This window comes from Phyllostomus hastatus, unplaced genomic scaffold (assembly GCF_019186645.2).
Source record: "Phyllostomus hastatus isolate PE091 unplaced genomic scaffold, TTU_PhHast_1.1 phas_scaffold_60, whole genome shotgun sequence".
Classification (NCBI taxonomy): Eukaryota; Metazoa; Chordata; class Mammalia; order Chiroptera; family Phyllostomidae; genus Phyllostomus; species Phyllostomus hastatus.
The window spans coordinates 11,800,841-11,822,717 of record NW_025334038.1 but is presented as its reverse complement, the minus strand read 5'-3'; the positions used below and the strand labels follow the sequence as shown (position 1 = coordinate 11,822,717).

General features: G+C 38.5%; 2 protein-coding genes across 6 annotated transcripts in view; one reads left to right on the top strand and one right to left on the bottom strand.

Annotated features, from left to right (window-relative positions):
• The window catches only part of R3HDM1 (R3H domain containing 1), a 217,470-nt gene extending 210,327 nt beyond the window's left edge, over positions 1–7,143 (bottom strand). For all 5 annotated transcript variants that reach the window (XM_045826036.1, XM_045826041.1, XM_045826038.1 and 2 more), the window contains exon 1: positions 6,990–7,143. The gene's annotated coding sequence lies outside the window, so the exon portion shown is untranslated. The remainder of the gene's footprint in view (positions 1–6,989) is intronic.
• Positions 7,144–7,830: 687 nt separating this feature from the next.
• Positions 7,831–21,877, top strand: part of ZRANB3 (zinc finger RANBP2-type containing 3) — a 226,103-nt gene continuing 212,056 nt past the window's right edge. Inside the window, exon 1 of the mRNA XM_045826044.1 lies at positions 7,831–8,109. The gene's annotated coding sequence lies outside the window, so the exon portion shown is untranslated. The remainder of the gene's footprint in view (positions 8,110–21,877) is intronic.

Here is a 21,877-nt window from a genome sequence, read left to right as displayed (position 1 = left end):
AATCAAAATTTAAGAACAAGAATAGAACAAATGAACAAATGAGTTTTTGTGTACCATAATGCATGTTAGGTATTTAAAACATATTTTCAAATATTCTTGTGAGTTACACAGCTTTATAATAACTAAAAACCAAAAACATCACATAGGTGGCCATCATGAGACTATAAAAACAAACTGCTTATCTGTACAAAATATTCTGTAATAAAAATGAACTATTCATACATTCATCAACATGCATAAATCTGAAATACATGTTGAGTGAAAGCCTTACACAGGAGCACATCCAGGGCTGGGCAAATGTAGGTTTACCGTTGTTTGTATGGAAAATAATACAATAATCAATAATAACACAAAAATAAACTGTTTCATGTAGTCACAACTCACAACTGTAAACCGACTTTTGCCCCTTTGTTTTGCATGATTCTATTTACTTAACTCCTAGCACAGGAAAATATAATATATGGTGGAAAAGAATCACAACTTCTGATTCTTGTTTCTTGGGGTTATGGTAGTTCTATTTTGGGTAGACATATGGGTTATGGGGATATATGCAATTTGTCAAAAACTCACTGAAATGGTACATTTGTGATTTGTGCATTTTTCTATATGCCTATCTACCTATAAACAAGTAATCAAATATTGAACTCTAGCCAACTATATGTATGCTAAAGTGTTCAAGAGGGAAGTACAATGATTCTCACAATTTATTTTGCAATGTATCAAAAATGGATCAATAGATATAGGATAAAGCAAACAATACAAAATGTTAATAATTACAGAATTCAGTAATAGGTCAAATTTTGTGTATGCTTGGAAAATTTCAGCAGCAGATCTCACAAAAGCAACCCAGATGCTAGAAGACACCAACAGTATGTATAAGTACAAAGGGAAAATGATTTTGAACTTAGCCTTCTATACCAGTGATTTTCAACTGATGTGCTGCAAGAATTTTTAAAACATGAACATACCTGACTATTTAGTCAAGGGCAATGACCTCATTTCTTTTCCCTTAGATTGTCAAGTAAAAAGACAACAGCCATCAGGTGTGAATGTCCTGTCTTGAATCATAAATATACAGGGCACATACCAGAGTTGCATCTTATTGATCCCGTTGCAGAATAAGGTTGTGTCTGATTGGTTAATTCTTGGCATCTGAAATCTCTATATACAAGCATAGCCATCTGATTTTTTTTAAGTCATTTTGGAGCAAAAGGAAGGTAATTACAATTATTTTTTAGTAAATCAATCCAAATTTTACCAATTTTTTTGTCATGTTGGTAAAAAAATATACATTTTTTTGGTGTGCTGAAGAATATTAGTAAGTTCCTTATGTGCTCCATGAGATGAAAAAGGTTGATAATTGCTGTTCTATACTATCAGGCATGATGGCAGAATAAAAACTTCAGGCATATGAGGTTTCAAAAGGTTTACTTCCTAAGTAACCTTTCTTGGGAAAATACTTCAGGCTATTACCTACCTAGCAAGAGTATAAAAACCAAGAAAGAGGAAGGATCCATAGTATTCAACCCAGGAAGGCAGTGAAGAGAAGTCCCAGGATGAGAGCAGGACACAAGAATACCAGAGAAAATCTTTGAGGGAAAGACCTCTATGAAATAGAGACTAAATAACTTTGAGGCTATGTCGATGATGATACATTATTGTTTGTCAATCAGAAAAAAGAAAGACAAAGTCTCCTAGAAAAGTGAAAAATACAGGTTATTCAGTTCTAATGTGTAAAAGAAAATGTGACATGATTTTAATATATTTATGAAAGCATAAAAGAGACTCCATTTGACTTCTGGTGCTAAGAATATTCTGTGTTCAAGAGATTCATGGCCCTCACTGGTATGATTCAGTGGGTTGGGCACTGTCCTGAAGACCAACACATCACAGGTTGTATTCCTGGTCCAGGCACATGTTTGGGTTGGGGAGGTGCAAGAGGCAATCAATAGATGTTTATTTCCCTTCTTTTCCCCTTCCTTCCCCTCTCTCTAAAAATAAATAAAATCTTAAAAAAAAAGAGAGATTCATGAATCCCAGTAATAAAACATAAGGGAATGATACCATCATTAATTACAGATCCACCATAGTGTTTGATTTTTATGTGTATGCAATGATTTTTTAAAAAGCTTTTCATAAATGCAGATTTTCCAAATAGTTAATTTTAAAAATGTAATAAGTTCCATACTGGCTCAGTTTTCTATCCCAGTCCCCCCCCCAAAAGTTTACAATCTTTTGAGTGCATTGAATTTTGTAAACATGAATGTTTCTGACTTCAGAAGACACAGAAGTTGTCAAAGTACTATTGTAAAATTGCTTAAGTCTGAGCAACATTTCTCTCAAAGCAACTTGTTATCACAAAATGATCTAAAATAGGCTTTAAAATTGTCCTTCAAAACATTTCCTTCCTGTGGTCATACCACCCTAAGAGAAAAACTAAAATCACGAAGATACCATTATGGTCTAGTTGTCTGGTTCTGTGACAAGATCTGATGTGTTTTGAGGACTAGATATAGTTTCTCAGGAAGCAACAATAACGAATACAACTTTGCAAGCCTAAGGAGGGTGCCAAACAGCCTAGGTGGAGTTTAAAGGGGAGACAAGCACCCGTTGAGAATATCTCTAGCATTACCCCTCCACCCTTTCCCCCTTTTTAGGACAACTGGGCCAATTAAGTAGAGTCTTGGTCCTGAGCAGGTAAAGTCTCCCATAGCTCCAAGGAAGCTACACCTTGGTTTCTACATTCTGGGGCCACAAGGATAGGAGAGGTGACTAGTAATATTTATATTGATGAACCTTTACAATAATATTTTAATTGTGTCTAGGACCAGTTGGATCTCCTCTTCTCTATATCCTCCCTCCCTATATCAAATGTGTGTGTTTATCTGTTAACGTGATGACCCTGAAACAAGGAAACTTAACAGAGAGACACCAAGTTCCTTAGGGATGTCTCTGTCACTAGAATAGTTCAGGCAAAGGCTAAATTATCTGCCCAATTTCTTTCCCAAGAACTTGCTCAAAAAATACAAGCCTTATAGCAGCTAGAAAATGAACATTATAGATGATTGGTATCAGATTCTTATTTTTATTTTATATGACAAGGGGTTGGAAAATGAATGGGACGCCAGACCTAATAAAAGAATGAAAAAGGAACTGGCATTTAGAGCAAACAAGGCATATAAAATGAAAATAAAAACTATCTCTTGGACATGTTTGATGCAGGGGTATTTCCACTATGCTCAGATACATGTGAATATGACTTAGTAAAAATAACTCAAATGAACAATATAAATTGTATTTTGCAGAGAATATACTAAAAACAGACCTTTTTTTCAATACTACACAGGAACGTGTATGTGTGCATACACACATATAAAGTATACATACATGTATGTATGTACACATATTTATAGATGTGATCATATACATTTATGTGTGTATCTACACATAAACATACATATGTGATATGTGTATATATGTGTGTGTATATACACACATATAAAGGGTATTTTTTGAGCTTGAGTTTTTCAGTTTTAAATAATTATAGATTCACAGCAAGTTGAAAAAACAATACAGCAAATTGTGTGCACTCTGTCCAGTGTCCCCCCAAAACATTATTTAAGTAGAGTTTAATATCAAAACCAGGATTGACATTGATGCCAACAACCTTATTCAGATTTTAGCACTTTTATTTATTTTTAAAGAGAGCGGAAGAGACAAGAGAAACATCAATGTGGTAGCTTCTCACGCGTACCCTCCTAGGGACGTGGCCCACAACCCAGGCATGTACCCTGCCTGGGAATCGAACCAGCAACCCTTTGGTTAGCAGGTTGGCACTCAATCCACTGAGCCACACTGAATCCACTGGACAGGTCCCCAGTATGGGGTGTGCGAGAGGCAACCACACATTGATGTTTCTTTCCTCCTCTTTCACCCTCCTCCCCTCTCTTTAAAAATAAATAAAATCTTTTAAAAAGAGTGGAAAAAATAAAATTGTTATCAACTCCCAGTGCTTCTTTATTGTGAGGAATTAAAACAACATGAACTCAAATGGGTATGATCAGTTACTCTAAAGAACCAGTACAAGAAAATCTCTTATTTATTACTTGGCAAGGTACAATGTGTATCTTCTGCATGATATCTGAAAAAGCTTACTTCAACTTTGTAAAATTTTCTACTGCTGCTGCCATGTAAGACTCTTAAAGAAGCATCCAGTTGCACTGGGTTCAATAAATTGGGAAGCTCACCATAACATTGTATACCTCAGCTGACTATTCAGCATAAGTTTCAGCCTGTCTTGACCCCTGGCCAAACATTACTGTCAGAAGACTTCATGAGAAAACTGCCTCCATGCTAATCTTAAATTTGTCTAACTATACAAACTCCAAGGACACTATTATGTGTGAAGACCCAGTCCATTTTCAAAAGTGCCTGGGAGAAGAAAGGTACAGTACGTCTGGCATGCTGTTTCACAGAAAAGAAACACTCAAATGTTTTGTAAGTAATCAAAATTAAAACAACCACAATACTGTAGTCAACCAATGGCTGTAATGAATTCAAATGACTCTGTATTAAGAGTTCAACAATTGCCTCCCAGTTGCCAGGTAGCACAATGAGTATGGATAGCAACTACTGTATATGAACTAGATCTTGAAACACATTCTCACCTAAATAAAATTGAAAAGATATTACAATAAGTTACCACTACAATAATTTACTACACATTTTATTTAAAATAATCTATTTGAAATATAATCCACAAACACTTGCATTTTAATGCAAAAACAAAAAAAACCCCTTCTATAAAATAAGCAACTCATCTATAGGGGATAATCAATTTCCCACATACCTTTAACTTTGAAAATGGCTAGCTGCAAACTGCACTTAATTTAAGTCACTGTAGAAATGAAACCCCCATAGTACACCCCATTGACAGAATATGTTGTGGGGTTGCAATACCTTGTATGTGAAGAAAAACTTATTCTCTTAATACCCATGAAAATAGCAATAGTTAATATTTAATCATACATGTCTTAGGTACAATGTTAGGGGCTTTACTTACTTCACCTCTAAGCTTCACAACTCCATGAATTAAGCATTATTATCCTCACTTTACACACAGATTAAGAAAACTAAACTGAGGCTCACAGAAGAGTCCCACAGCTAGGAAGAGAATGTAGAGGCCCCTTATATTCATATCAGCCTTTTCTGTACATGAAGCACATGAGATCTGAAACCATCAATTATATAACTTATCAATTAACCAACAAGTTCTAGAAAATGCTAGGTTGAATGATGCTATGGGTACTTTGTGGGGAACTGAGGGAACTTACCTTTCAGGATTATGCATTCCACTTCTAAAATTGTAACACATCCCTATTTCTTCCAGACCCTGAATCTATGGATCTATGCCAACTTTGCATCTAGGTATATTAATTATGCAATATGAAAATCACTAAACTGGTATAATCTTCTCAGACCTGAAGAAACTGTACAACCTTCAGTCAAAACTCAGGTATTTCTTCAGAACCTAGGTTTATTCTGGCAGCAAGCCTTAGAAGTAGGTGTAGAATTTTATCTCTGATTACAGGCACGTCTACTACAAATTACAGAATCTATTATTTAAGGACGTATTTATCCAGGCAAAAAAAGCAAGGAGTGAAAAGATGAGCACTCAATATGTAAGGAAGAAGCTTTGCTCTTATACATGGCCAAATATACCAAATTTTTATAAACTGAGGTATGTCCAAGTATTCTAGTTGTACTAGTATTCTGCAATACTAAATATTACATAGCTTTTACTGTTTCAAGTATTATACATACGTGGACTTCCAGTTTAACTTTAACCATCTTTTCATTACTTAAAAGTTATTGTAATCAATGACATTTAAGGTAAAGGCAAAGAGTTTCTTCAGAATTACAATTGGGCAAACTATAACCTTGCGGGTATTATGTATATAATATATATACACATTCTTTATTAGAAAAATCATCTGCCAATTACTAGTAAGCCTTACCCTTTTACAAAGCACATCTTTACCTTGTACCTAGCTGACTTTCTATCTCAGGACAATTATACATGGGACATGATAGCCACAACAATCCAAGTTTCTATATAAAAAAGCAAGATGAAAGAACAGTGGCACTCTCCTCCGCACCTAGCAACAAACAAAAAAGAGGATAAGCGGTGGAGAGAGAGGGAGGGGGAGTGGGGAGAGACAGACAGCAGACAGACAGGAGAGAGAACACGACAATAAACTTCAAACACGGGGATCTGGGGCAGCCTAAAGCTCAACCTTGATGTGTGTAGATCTGTTCCCTGGAGTCCATGGCATTGACAGTCATTCAACTTTCTTTTTAATTTTCTCATTGTGCTTTTTTCTGGTACCACAGGCAAAATGCACCCACATTTCACCAACGGGTCGAAATGCCTTATTCCCCTTCTAAAAATTCTAGCGGTGCAAAGCTGGGGGCCGTGGCCGTAGGGTGGGTCGGGGAGCCCGGGGCCGCGGCGCCAGCCACCGGAGAGAGCAGAACAAGGCACAGCACCCGTTCCTGGCAGGCCAGCTGTGGCTGGTTACCGAGTCCCTGGAGCTGCAAGGACAGCAGCAGCAGCCATGGCAGGGACTAGGGAACCTTTCCCCTGCCTCCTCTGTTAGGCCTCGAGGGGTTTGCTTTTCACATGGTCCCCGGGTGGGGGCGGTGGGGAAAAGGTAGTAAACGCAGCTGCACCCACAGCGGCGGGCCAGGAGAGTCCGGCTCCTTCCGAACCCAACCTCCTGGTGGGATGGCAACAGCAGCAGCAGAAGCACTTCGGTGGGGCCCTGGCTGGAACGCCAACGGCTCGGCGGGGAGGCCACCTTCTCACACACCACATCTCTCCGCTGCCTACCTCCTTCTCCGTTAGCGCTACCGGTTGGCCAGCGGGGGAGGGGAGCGAGGCGCGTTATTCCCGGGTGCTGGAGGAGAGAGAGAAGGGCATCTCTTACCCGCGTTACTGAGGAAGAGGAGGAGGCGGTTGGAGCGCGGCGCGGCGGGGTGACTGCGGGGCTGGGTGGGTGCAAGTTAAAGTCTTACGAAAGGGAATTAACCCCATCACCAGCCCAGACACCGGCTCCAGCGGCAGCCGCGGCTGGCAGAATCCCGCCCCTTCCCACCACACACTAGCCCCGCCTATTCGTTCTGGTTGAGGACAGTTGACAAATCATAGGCTGTACATCCTCGGAGTGATATGAGGATCATCCAATCACACCTAGACAAACGGACTTTTCCCCACCCCTTTATCTCCTCCTGGGTCGCGGGAGAGCCTTGCCAAGTCTTCCTCCACCCTCAAGGGGAAAAGAACCAATCGGTGGTTAGTATCCGCCCTTGAAGGACGCATAGGGGATCCAATGGTAAAACGGAGAGGACAGCCATTTTGCCCACTTGAAAAAAAAAGCCACCTTTTCCCACGAGTTGGATCCTGAGGTGAGGGAGTTCTGGGAGTTCTCACTAACCTGGAGTTAGTGGAAAGACAACCATTTTTTTTTTTCAAGGAGTATTAATAATGTTTTATATGAGTAGAGAAAAATTCTCATACTATATGTGGGGAGAAGCGAGGGATGCTGCCTAAAAGCTTGACTCCTCCTATCTGGGGTAACGGATTGTAAGCCGAACACCTGGTTTCTCCAACCCAATTCGGGGAAGGCGTGGTGACAACCCTTTTCGGCCTGGAACAGACTACCTTTCCCAATACGCTTTGTCCCAGTCCACATCCTCCTCTTCTTCGTTTACTTCCCGTGGCGGCCTGACGGGAATTGTAGTTTTAGGAAGGAACACTTGCCGCCTCCTCCAATGAGAAGGGACAAACTTGAATAATTTGGAGTTTGGAGAGGAGATCTAGTTGTCTCGAGGCTGGGCTGAATTCTTTTATCCGCTGTTACGGAAGAAATGAAGACTAGAAGAGCGAAGTAGTGCAGCAGAGTTTTCTCAGAACACCGTAGGGGTTGTAGGTACCTGGTGTTTGAACTCTCGTACTTGCAGTTCGTCCCTTTGAAGTCACTTCCGTTTTGGGCCGGACGCAGGCCAAACCAGTGGCGGGAGTTGGAGATCCTTCAAGGAATACACCAGGTGTGGCCATCTGGGAGGTGGTTGGCGGGCAAGTCGTACTTTCTTGCATGAGAGATAGGAAATTGTACGGAATTTAATTGCATCTTAAGAAAGAGTCGGTGAAATGGGAAGCGGGGTAGTTCCCATGTCCATAAAGCTGTTCTCCACCCAGCCTTCAATCCCACTTTTCTTATTCTTTTGACTTGCTCACTATTAGTTTTCACATATATATATATTTTTGTGGGTGCCTCTAAAGCCTTTAATCGCTGTCGTTCACATGGCTTCATGTAGTCATTTTGAAAAGATGCGCTCTGAAGTTCTGAGCTAACCCCGCCCACTTTTACAAACTTCTGAAGGCTGGTTAGAAGGAGAAAAGCTATTGAAGGGCTGAGGAGAAATACTCAAAAATGGTTAGTTTACTTTTGTTTTGAGTGAAGCATACACCGAACAAGTGGCTCCAGGTGCCAACTGTAATGCACCGATGAATAAAGATATTTAAATACTTGGAAGCCCATAGCCTAAGTTGACTACATTAGACCCTGATTTATGCCCCATTTAGAATACAAAATTTGAGTGTATTTTTGATGTTTTACATTCCCTTTGAAGTACCTTGAGAAACTCATTGAATGAAAGAGGTGCAGAAGGAGTTATTAGAAAGGCCTTTTCCTCCCAAGAATAATGGTTTTCATTCTTAAACTCACTTCTGTATCATTTTGACTGAGACTTTCTTAGATAAATTCTAACTCACTTCTCCCCATGGTCTCACTGAGACTTTTATAAATAATCTTTTAAATACTTGTTTAGCATTTATATTGTGTTAGGCATTACACCAGACTTTGTGGGTAGGGTATTGCCAAAAAGACAGGATCCTGTCCTTGTCCAAAACTGCTGAGGAAGACAGAGACCAAAGAAAATCCCTGCCTATGACTGCAGTTTTGTCAATATGTCCCTTTATGTGTTTCAAGATTTGGTTTACATGTTTAGTTGCTCCAATGTTGGGTGTGAAATGTTTACTAGGGTTATATTCTCTTGATGGATTGTTCCTCTTATCATTTTGTAGTATCCTATACTTATCTTTGTCTCCTCCTGTACCCTTTGTTTTAAAGTCTATTTTGTCAGATATAAGTATTGTTACACCACCTTTTTTTCCTTTCCATTTGCATGAAATATCTTTTCTACCCTTTTACTTTCAGTTTGTGTGTCTCTTTCAATCTGAGGTGTCTTGTGGAGGCAGTATATACTCATATATATATATATATATATATATATATACACACACACACACACACCATACATAAGTGGGAGTATTTACTCTGTGTAACATAGCAAGCAATCATAAAAGGCTTCATTTAGGAGAAAAAACAGTACATAGTAGAACTTGTATAAATATTTAATGTAATTCTTAAATTGAAACTAAAGGAAGAGTGGAATTTGCAGACGGAGAATCAAGATAAAAATATTCTAGGAAGAAAAAAGCCACTTTTGCAAAGGAAAGTGTTTCAGAAAATCCTAAGCAATTTAGTATAGCTGAAAAAATAAGATGCTGGGGACAAGTGGTAAAGATGCAATAACAGGCCCTGTCAGTGATGTTCTCATTTGTCATGCTAAAAGAGTTTGGACTTTATTCTGAAAGAAATTAGGAACTTTTCTTGGAGTTTAATCAGGCTGTGCTTTTACAAAGATTACCTAGTCACACTTGGAAGAATGAATATGGAAGCAGGGACAACCTTTTAGAAGGCTACCTTAAATAGTCCAGGTAATACAATTTATATTCTCTTAGTTTCAGACTCCTACCTAATTACCTTCCTGACATTTTTGATATCTCATAAACTTTTCTAGCCTAAATATATAACATCAATGTCTTGATTTCACCATCAACTTTGTGTGCTCCATCTAAGAAAATACAAGAAAATAGGAGAATGACAAGAAAATATCTAAAAAAGAAGAGTGGAAGTATACTTTACCTACTACATACATAACAAAGTTATAGAAATTAAGTGAATTTTTATGGTACAAGTTTTTTATGCCAACACAGAACAATGAAGAGAATAGAGTTCAAACAAAACCAATGAGATATAATTTTTTTAAAGATTTTTTATTTATTCACTTTTAGAGAGGGAAGGGAGGGAGACCAGAGACACAGAGACAGAGAGAAACATCAATGTGCGGTTGCTGGGGGTTATGGCCTGCAACCCAAGCATGTACCCTGGCTGGGAATCGAACCTGCAACACTTTGGTTCACAGCCCTTGCCCAATGCACTGAGCTATGCCAGCCAGGGCCCAATGAGATATAAATTTTAAAATTAAATATAGAGACCCAAGATAGCGGAGGAGTAAGTGGAAACTATACTAATCTTCACCCAGGACCAATAGGGAATTATCACCACATTGTAGAGAAATCATCCTTAATAACCAACTGAACACTAGCTGGAGAGAAGTGTCATAACCATGGATAGACAGAGGAAACCACTTCACCACAACAAGACTGGTAAGGAGTGCAGAGGAGGCACAAGAGGGCTGTCTGAGCTCTCATGGGTGGTTGCTGAAATTCCAGAGGGATATTTTGGTGGCCAGGGGGTCCCTCTGATATGTGTGGGGTATAAACCCTAAGTTGGTCTCCATAAACTCTAGCACCAGAGCCATAAAAGGAACCCAGATAACATCCAGCTGTGAAAAACTAGGGTTTTTATATGCTAAGGAGAGACAGCTGGAGACACAGAGAGACTCTTATAGGGCCAATGCCAAAGATTTCATTTGCAGCCACTTACCCTGGGCTCCACAAGAATAAGGGCACGGTGGACTAGAGATGTATGGGGAGAGTCTGGGGCTGGTGGCCCTGGGGAGAAACCTAGGAATAGTCACCAGGATCCCTTTGTTGAATCATTCCTGAAAGTGCAGAGTCTATCTTCCTCAGGCAGAGCATTCCCCTCTAAGTGGCCTCAGGCTGAGGAGAAGCAATAGACCCACCTGCAGTGATTACTTTACCCCACCCTATGGAGCCTAAGTGGGGATGCTGAGCACAGCTTGAGGCTATATTGCTCATTAAGTTTAAAACCTAATGCAGATCTCTGGGAGCTCTGAGACTTTAGCTGACCCTCACCCAGGTCTGGTGCTGGTAAAGCTGGCCTTGGTGCACAGCCTAGTTCTTTCTGCGCACAAACAGGCCTAGCAGAGGTAGCCATGTGCTGTGGATTGCTCATAGCTCCAAACATGTTTGCCCAGGCTCAGTCACAGCAGTGTCTGGAAAGGTCGGCACCAGAGTCTTGACAGATCTACCTATGAGGTCTTCTGGAAAAAGTCCAGTCATTGTTAATGTAACAAAAATGGTTTGAGCAACATCGATGTAACCTGACAGTCAAGAAGAGCGGGGTGGAATGTGCATGCGTGAAAATTGACAACCTCACTACACTAGTCAGTGCGAATGGTAGATGCCATTCAGTGAGCATGTGTACAGTGTGGCTGTTGCATTCAAAATGACTGAGTGAATAGAGCTATAAACCTCCATCAGATTTTGTGTCAAGCTTGAACATTTCTTTGCAAATCTATTCAGGTGATTCAGAAGGCTTTCAGCAACAATGCAATGATTGCAGTGTAAATAAAAATGTGGCACAAATGCTTCAATGATGGTCAAGAATCTGTTGAAAGTGATCCATCCATGTTCAGGAAGGTCTGCAACAGGTAGAACACCTGAGAACGTTGAACATGTATGGGCTACAATCAACAAAGATTGGTGAATGACTGTGAGAACTATAAGCTGATCTGAGGATTCCAAAATCTACAGTGTCCAAGATATTGACACAGGATCTTGGCATAAAATGTGTCGTGGCAAAATTTGCTCTGCAACTTGAGCTACCAGAGCATTAGGAACATCGTGCTGCAGTAGCTAATGACTTGATGCAGACTTCTACCAATGAACCAAATTTCCTCAAAAAAGTCAAAACTAGAGATGAATTGTGGGTCTGCAGCTATGATCCAGAAATGAATGCCCAGTTGTCCTGATGGAAGTCACCTGGTTTTTCACATCCAAAGAAGGCACATCAAAGTCACAGCAAAATCAAGACTATGTTAACTGTGTTTTTTTTAGGAAGGTGTTGTCCATCATAAGTATGCCTCTCTGGGCCAAACATTAATAAGGAGTACTACCTCAAAGTTCCTCATCAGTAGGGAGATGCAATGTGATGAAAGAGCTGCAGCTATGGGCAACTGGTGATTGGCAGCTTCATCACAACAATGTGCATGTCTCTTGCAGAGTTTTTTTGTGAAACATGAAATCACCCAGGTGACTCAGTCCACCTGCAGCCCAGATTTGACACCCTATGACTTCTGCCTTTTCCCAAAATTAAAAACACCTTTGAGAGGTAAGAAATTTCAGACCATTGATGAGATTCAGGAAAATATGATGGGATAGCTATGGCTATTCCAACAAAGGATTTTGCAGTGTTTTGAACAGTGGAAGAGACCCTGGAAGAAGTTTATGAAGTCATGGTGTGACTACTTTGAAGGGGATTGAGGTGTCATTGTCCTATGTACAATGTTTCGTGTATCATCTTCAATAAATGTCTCTTTCATAGTACATGGATGGATACTTTCTGGACACACCTCATACTCTAACATAGCACTTACTACATTGTGTGGCAGTAATTTGTTTATAACTTTTTGAAAAGATTTTATTTTCATTTCTATTTTTAATATCTTGTTGATTATGCTATTACAGTTTTCCTGACTTCTCCCATGCCCCCTCTACCCAGCACCCCCCACTCCCTTAGATAATTCCCCCACCCCCCATTGTTCATGTCTATGAGTCACTCATGTAAGTTCTTTGGCTGCTCAGTTTTCTATATTGTACTTTATATCCCCATTGCTGTTCTATAACTACCTAACTGTATTCTTAATACCCCCACCCCTTCATCCATTCCCCCATAACCCTCCCATTTCACAACCATCAAAAACACTCTCTGTGTCCATGAATCTGTCTCTGTTCCTGTTTGCTTTGTTTGTTTTTTAGATTTCATTGTCGATAGATATGTATTTTATTGTTTATAGTTTTGGTCTTCTTGTTTTTCATAAATAAGTCCCTTTAACTTTTCATATAAATATTGTTTGGTGATGGTGAACTCCTTTTTTTTTTTTAAGTTTTTTTCTTGTCTGGGAATCTCTTTATCAGCCCTTGATTCTAAATGATAGCTTTGCTAGGTAGAGCAGCCTTGACTGTCAGTCCCTGCTCTTTGTGACTTTGAATATTTCTTGCTAATCCCTTGTAGCCTGTAAAATTTCTTTTAAGAAATCAGCTGACAATCTTATAGGAACTGCCCTGTATGTAACTAACTTCTTTTCTCTTGCTGCTTTTAAGGTTCTTTATCTTTATCTTTATCTTTATCTTTATCTTTATGCTTTGGCATTTTAATTATGATGTTTGTTGTAGTGGGCCTCTTTTCATCCATCTTCTTGGGACTCTCTGTTTCCTGTACTTGTATGTCTAGTTCCTTTGTCAAATTAGGGAAGTTTTCTTTCATTATTTTTTCAAATAGGTTTCCAATTAGTTGCTTGCTCTTTTCTGTTTCTAGCACCTCTATGATGTTAACGTTGGACCTTTGAAGTTGTCCCAGAAGCTGCTTATACTACCCTCACTTTTCTGGGGGAGGGGGATTCTTTTGTTCTTGTTCTGTGTGGTTGTTTTTCTCTTCCTTATGTACCAAACCATTGATTTGATTCTTGGCTTGATCCACTCTACTGTTGTTTCCTTGTAAATTGTTCTTTATTTCAATTAGTGAATCCTTCTTTTCTGACTGGATCTTTTTTATGCTGCTGAGGTCCTCAAGAAGTTCTTTGAGCATCCTGCTAAACAGTGTTTTGAACTCTGCATATGATTGAATGCTTATCTCCATTTCATGTAGCTCTTTTTCTGGAGTTTGATCTGTTCTTTCATTTGGACCATGTTTCTTTGTGTCCTCATTTTGGCAACCTTTCTGTGTTGTGTCTATGTATTAGGTAGAGCTGCTATGACTTCCTGCCTTGGTAGCATGGCCTAATGTAGTAGGTGTGTCCTGTAGGGTCCAGTGTCATAGCCTCCCCATCACCTAAGCTGGATACTCCAGGTGTAGACTGAGTACACTCTCCACCTGTAGTTGAGCCTTGGTTGCTATTTGTACATCAGTGGGAGGGATTTACAAAGGCCAGTCAGGTGCAAGGATTGGCTGTGACCACTTATCACCAACCTCTGCCCTCTGTGGAGGATCAGCTGTGTAGGGACAGGGTAGCAGTGCTCCAAAGTGGTATGTAGCTATCTACTGGGTATACTGGCTCTGGTGTTTCCTGGGTGGCGCAGGCCAAGATCAGCCTCCATTTATGTTTGTCCTGGGGCCCCACTTCCTGAGCTATAAAGTAACCTGAGAAGGCTGCTACTTGTGCTGGGCTTGGAGATTTCCAAGGGAAGCCAAGCTGTGAAACTAATGGCTGGTGCTTGGGCTGGGCCTAGAGCTCACTGAGGCCAGCTGTTGCTTGTTTGACAGGATTTGGGAAGTTGCGAAGGTGGAGCCAAGACCAGCCATTCATATGGAAAAGCCATTTGGATGGACCCTTTAGTTGGGGGGACAGAGTCTCGGGATCTCCGATGGGGGTCAAACCATGTTAGCTAGGTCAATGGAGACTCAAATATGGCACCAGTGTGCTGGTTCTATGCCTATGCAGTGAGATGGCTCAGAAAAGGGACAATGCCTGCTGGTCACCCTGATAACAGACACTTCAGCTTCTTACAGTATGACACTGGTGCCCTTCAAGCTGCCATCCCAGTGCTGTGAGTCTGGGTAGGTGAGTCCAGGTGTGTGTTCTGTAAGAGGAACTGCTTAGGACTCCAGAAGTTTCTTCCACCATTCAATCCTCACTGCTTTTTGCAGCCAGAGTTGTGGAGACTTATCTTCCTTGCACTGGAACCCTGGGATGAGAGGCCTGGTGTGGACCTGAGCCTGATTGCTCCTGAGATATCCCTCCCAAATTTTTATCCACCACACTTGGGTGAGAGACCAGCCCAAGGTCTCTCACCCGTTCTGCACCTGTGCCCTTCCTACCAGTCTTGATGGATGTGGTTTCTTTAACTCCTTAGTTGTCAGACTTCCATTCAACTCAATTTATGATGGTTCTGAGTGATGGTTCTGTTTTTTATTTGTAATTTTGATGTGGTGTGAAGGGGTGGGCCATGTTTGCCTATGCAGCCATCTGACCAGAAGCCCCTTTCTTTTCTGTTTTTTTTTTTTTTATTGTTTTCAGGCTATGTTTATCTTTCTAGAAATTAAACCATTTATCATTATAAAATCCCTTCTTCTAATGTTTTTTAGCCTTCAACTTATGTTGTCTGATGTAAATAAGGCCTATGCAGCTATATTTTGGTATGCATAATGTGTTTTTCCATTCTTTTGCATTCATTGTTTACTAATCTCATATAAGATGTATTTTCAAATTTTTTATTTTTTTTACATTTAAAAATTTTTTATTGTATTTTTGCATTACCATTTAATACCCTTATACCACCCCTCCCCCCTGAAACCACTACATGTTGTCCATGTATATGAGTTCTTTTTCCTTTTTGCTCAATCCTTTCACCCACTAAGCAATCTTCCCCTCTTTGACGGCTCTAATAGCAGTAATCCTGCTCTATATCCATGAGTCTTTCTGTACTTTGCTTGTTAGTTCAGTTTGTTCATTAGATTTCTTATGTAAGTGAAATCAAAGTTATCTTTCTCTGACTTAGCATAATGTTCTGCAGATCCATCCATGCTGTTGCAGAGTAGAATTTTCTTCTTTTTATGGCCAAGTAGTGTTCCATTGTATAAATGTATCATAGTTGTTTTATCCACTCATCTTGATGGACACTTGGGCTTCTTCCATGTCTTGGCAATTGTAAATAACAGCAATAAACATGTGGGTGCTTATGTTCTGTCAAATTAGTATTTTGGATTTCTTCAGATATATTCCAAGTAGTGGGATTGCTGGGTCAAAAGGCAGATCTATGTTTAATTTTTTGAGGTATCTCCATGCTGCTTTCCACAGTGACTGCACCAGTCTGCATTTCCCATAAACAGAACAAAATGGTTCCTTTTTCTCCACCTCCTCGCCAACACTTGTTTGTTGATTTATTGATGATAAGCATTCTGACAAATGTGAGATGATATCTCAGTTTTATTTTAATTTACATTCTCTCATGATAAGTGACTTAAGCATCTTTGCATATGTCTATTGGCCATCTCTATGTCCTCTTTGGAGAAGTGTTTATTCAGGTTCTTTACACATTTTTAATTTGATTGTTCGTTATTTTGGTGTTGAGTTTTATAAGTTCTTTATAAATTTTTTACATTAACCTCTTATCAGATGTATTGGTGAATATGTGCTCCTATTCTGTGGATTGTCTTTTTATTTTGTTTCTGGTATCCTTTACTGTGTAGAAACTTTTTAGTTTGTTGTAGTCCCGTTTTTTTTTTATTTTGTTTCCCTTGTCTGAGGAGCTAGATATATCTAATAAAATGTTACTATGAGCAGTGGAAGGGACATTATTGCCCATGTGTTCTCAGATTTTCATTGTTTTGGGTCTATATTTACGCTTTAATCCATTTTGAATTTATTCTTGTGTGTGGTATATGAAAGTGGTATAGTTTTATTTTTCTGCATATATCTGCTCAGTTTTCCTAACATCATTTATTGAATAATCTATCTTTAGCCCATTGTATGTGCCTGCTTCCTCTATCAAAGATTATTAACTACAAAGATATGAGTTTATTTCTAGGCTCTCTATTCTGTTCCATTGATATATGTGTCTGTTTTTACACCAGTACCATGCTGTTTTGATTACTCTGGCCTTATAGTATAGTTTGATATTAGGCAATGTGATTCCTCCAAGTTTGTTCTTTGCCAGGATTGTTGTTGCTATGTGGTGCATTTTGTGGTTCCGTATACATTTTTGAAATATTTGTTGTAGTTCTGTGAAATACAACATTGGAATCTTTTTTTTTATGACGTTAGAATCTTGATAGAAAGTGCATTGAATTTATAGGTTGTTTTGAGTAGCACGGGCATTTTAATGTTAATGCTTCCTATCCATGAACATAGTATGTCTTTCTTTTATTTGTATCTTTTTCAGTTTCTTTCCTCAGTGTCTTACAATTTTCTAAGTACAGGTCTTTTACATTCTTAGTTAGGTTTATCCCTAGGTATTTTTTTTAAGCTATTGTGAATGAGATTGTTTTCTTAATTTCCCTTTCTTTTAGATCACTATGGGCATATAAAAATGCAGCTGATTTCTGGATATTAATTTTGTATCCTGCTACTTTGCTGACTTTATGAGCTCTAGTAGTTTCTTGGTGGAATCTTTGGGGTTCTCTCTATACCGTATCACATCATCAGCAATGAAAGTCAGTTTTACTTCTTCCTTTCCAATTTAGATGCCTTTTATTTATTCTACTTGTCTAATTTCTATGGCTAGGACTTCTGGTACTACGTGGAATAAGACAGGTGAAGGTGGACTTTCCTGTGTTGTTCCCAATCTTAAGGAGAACGCTTATAGTTTGTGCCCATTGGGTATGATGCTGGCAGTGTGTTTGTCATATATGGACTTTATCATGTTTATGTATTTTCCCTCTGTTCCCACTTTGCTGAGAGTTTTTATCATACATGGGTGCTGGGTTTTATCAAATGGTTTTTCTGCATCTGGTTACATGATGATGTGGTTTTTATCCTTCATTTTGATTATGTGGTGGCTCACATTTATTGATTTGCAAAAGTTGTACCAACCTTGCATTCCTGGAATAAATCCCACTTGATCATGGTGTGTGGTCTTTTTGATGAATTGATGTGTTTGGTTTGCTAATATTTTGTTGAGGATTTAGCATCTATATTCATCATGGATATTGGGATATAATCTTTTTTGTGGTGTCTTTATCTAGTTTTGGAATTAGAATAATGTTGGTGTTATAAAATGGGCTTGGGAGCTTTCCCTCCTCTTGAATTTTTTTGGAATCATTTGAGAAGAAAAGATGTTGATTCTTCCCAGAATGTTTCATAAAATTCACCTGTGAAGCCACCTGGTCCAGGGCTTTCATGCATTTCGAGTTTTTGCTTACGGCTTCAATTTCACTAGGTGTAATCTGTCTATTCAGATGCTCTAATTTAGTTTTAGAAGACTGTATGTTCTAGTAATTTATCCATTTCATCCAGGTTGTCCAGTTTGTTGGTATATAGGTGTTCATAATATGTTCTTAACAATACTTTGTATTTCTTCAGTGTTAGTTTTTATTTCTCCTCTTTCATTTCTGTATTTATTTATTTACATCCTCTCCCTTTTTCTTGATGAATCTGGTTTAAGGTTTTGTCAATCATGTTTATTTTTTCAAAACCCAGCTTTGAGATTCATTGATCTTTTGTATATTTTTTTTAGATTTTAGTTTATTTATTTCTGCTCTGATCTTTATTATTTCCTTCCTTGTACTCATTTAAGGCTTTTTTTGTTGTTCTTTTTTCCCCCTACTTTTATTTTTCGTTTATTCTATTATAGTTGTCCCATTTTGTTTTCTGTTTTGCCCTGTCCATGCCCCAGCCCACCCCTCTTGCCCACAATCAATCCCCTTTCCATTGTCCATGTCCATAAATCATTCATACATATTTAACTAATCCCTTTCCCTTCTCTCCATTATTGAGCCCCTGCCTCCTGCCTTCCTACAACTATCAGTCTGTTCCATGTTTCAATGTCTCCAGCTCTGTTTTTCTCATTAGTTAATTTTGTTCATTAGATCCCATTTATAAATGTGGTCATATAGTATTTATCTTTTGCTAAGTGGCTTATTTCACTTAGCATTTTAGTCTTCAGTTCCACCCATGCTATCACAAAAGGTAGGACTTCTTTCTGCTTTGTAGTATTCCATTGTATAAATGAAACACAGGTTTTTTAATCCACTCAACTACTAATGGGCACTTGGGCTATTTTCAACACATGGCTATTGTAAATAGCACTTCTATGAACAGAAGGGTGCATAAATCCTTTTGAATTGGTGTTTCAGAATTCTTAGGGTATATTTCCAGCAGTCGAATCACTGTGTCATTCCATTTTTAAGGCAGTTCCATTTTTAATTTTCTGAGGAGATTCCATACCGTTTTCCACAATGGCTGTACCAGTCTGCATTCTCAACAACAGTGAACCAGGGCTCCCTTTTCTCCACATCCTCACCAGCACTTGGTTTGTGTTTATTTATGGATGATAGCCATTTGTGTAGGTGTGCAATGATATCTCATTGTGGTTTTAATTTACTTCTCTGATGGCTAGTGATGTTGAGCATTTTTTCATATGTCTATGGGCCATCCGTATGTCCTCCTTGGTAAAAGTGTCTATTCAGATCATTTGTCCATTTTTGAATTGGATTATTTGTCTTCCTGATGTGGAGTCATCTGAGTTATTCATATATTTTGGAGATTAAACCCTTGTCCAGTGTATCATTGACAAATATATTCTTCCATACAGACAGTTCCATTTTTATTTAGATCATGGTTTCTTTAGCTGTGAAGAAGCTTTTTATTTTGGTGTGTTCCCATTTATTTATTTTTCCTTTATTTCACTTCCCCTGGGAGATATATCAGCAAAAATATTGCTACATGGGATATATAAACTTTACTGCCTGTGTTTTTGACTAGGACTTTTTTGATATCATGACTTATATATAAGTCTTTTATCCACTTTGAGTTTATTGTGGTGTATAGTCTAATTTGGTGGTCCAGGTTTGGTTTTTGTTTTTGTTTTTATTTTGTTGTTTGTTTGTTTTAGGGAGCATGTATCAGTCCAGTTCTTCCAATACCATTTATTAAAGAGGGTATTTTTACTCTATTGTATGCTCTTACCTTCTTTGTCAAATATTAATTGAAAATAGAGACACGGGTTTATTTTTGGGCTCTCTATTCTGTTCCATTGATGTGTTCGTTCTTATGCCAGTACCAGACTGTTTTGATTACTGTGGTCTTGTAATATAATTTGATATCAGGTATTGTGATCTCGCCTACTTTGTTCTTCTTTCTCAAAATTGCTGTGGCTATTTAGGGTCATTTATGGTCACATATAAATTTTTGAAACATTTGTTCTATATATGTGAAATATGTCATTGGTATTTTAATTGGGATTGCATTGAATCTATAAATTGCTTTGGGCATTTTAGTGAAGTTAATTCTTTTTTTTTTTTTAGTTTTTATTTATTTATTTTTAGAGAGAGGGGAAGAGAGGGAGAAAGAGAGGGAAAGAAACATCAATGTGTGGCTGCCTCCCATGTGGCCCCCACTAGGGACATGGTCTGCAACCCAGGCATGTGCTCCAACTGGGAATGTGCGGCAACCCCTTGGTTCGCAGCCCATGCTCAATCCACTGAGCTACACCAGCCAGAGTGAAGTTAATTCTTTCAAACTATGAACAGGGTATATGCTTTAATGTATTTGTATCTTCCTCAGTTTCTTTCTTCAGTGTCCTATAGTTTCCTAAGTACAGGTCTTTTTACCTTCTTGGTTAAATTTATTCCTAGATACTTAAGTTTCTTGTTGTGGTAGTAAATTCAATATTTTTCTTAGTTTCTCTTTCTGATAGTTCATTGTTGGTGTACAAAAATGCCATCAATTTCTGAATATTGACTACTTTGTTGAATTCTCTTATTAGGTTGAATAGTCTTTAGGTGAAGCTTATAGGGATTTCTATACTATCATGTCATCTGCAAGTAATGACAGTTTTACATCTTCCCTTTCAGTTTAGATGCCTTTTATTTCTTCTTCTTTTCTGATCACTGTGGTTAGGACCTCCAGTACTATGTTGAATAAGAGTGGTGAAAGCAAATGCCCTTTTCTTGTTCCTGATCTCAAGGGGAAAGCTTTTAGGTTTTGCTCTTTGAGTATGATGTTGACTGTAGGTGTCTTGTCCATGGCCTTTATTATGTCAAGGTGTCCTCCCTCTGTTCGCACTTTGCTGAGTATTTTTATCATAAATGGATGCTGGATTTTATCAAATGCTTTTTCTGAATGTATTGATCATGTGATTTGTGTCCATTTTGTTTATGTGATGTATCACATTTATTGATTTGCAAATACTGTGCCATCCTTGCATCCCTGGAATAAATCCCATTTGATCGTGGTGTGTGATCTCTCTGATGTATTGTTAGATCCGGTTTGCTAGTATTTTCTTGAGTATTGTATTGTCTATGTTCATCAGAGATATTGGCTTATAATTTTCTTTCTTACTTGTGTCTTTACCTGGTTTTGGGATTAGGATGATACAAGCCTCATAAAAAGAGTTGGGGAGTCTTTCTTCCCTTTTCTTGAATTTTTTATAATAGTTTGAGGATAGGTATTAGTTTTTCTTTGAATGTTTAGTAAAATTTGTCTGTGAAGCCATCAGGTCCAGGGCTTTTGTGTGTCAGTAGTTTTTTTATTACTGCTGCAATTTTCTAGTTGTTATCACCTTATTCAGGTTTTCTGCTTGTTCCTGATTCAGTTTTTGAAGATTGTTTGTATAAATTTATCCATTTCAACAAGGTTGTCCAATTTCTTTGACATATAGTTGTCCGTAGTAATTTCTTACAAGACTTTTTATTTCTGTGGTATCAGTTGTTGCTTCTGTTCTTTCATTTCTGATTTTATTTACTAGGGTCCACTGTTGTTGTTTTTTTCCTATGAGGCTGGTTAACATTTTGTCAATTTTTTTTTAATTGTTCAGTTATAGTTGTTGCATCTTTTTCCCCATTGCTCTTCCCTGCCCCTTCCCCCCACTCCCACAGTCAATCCC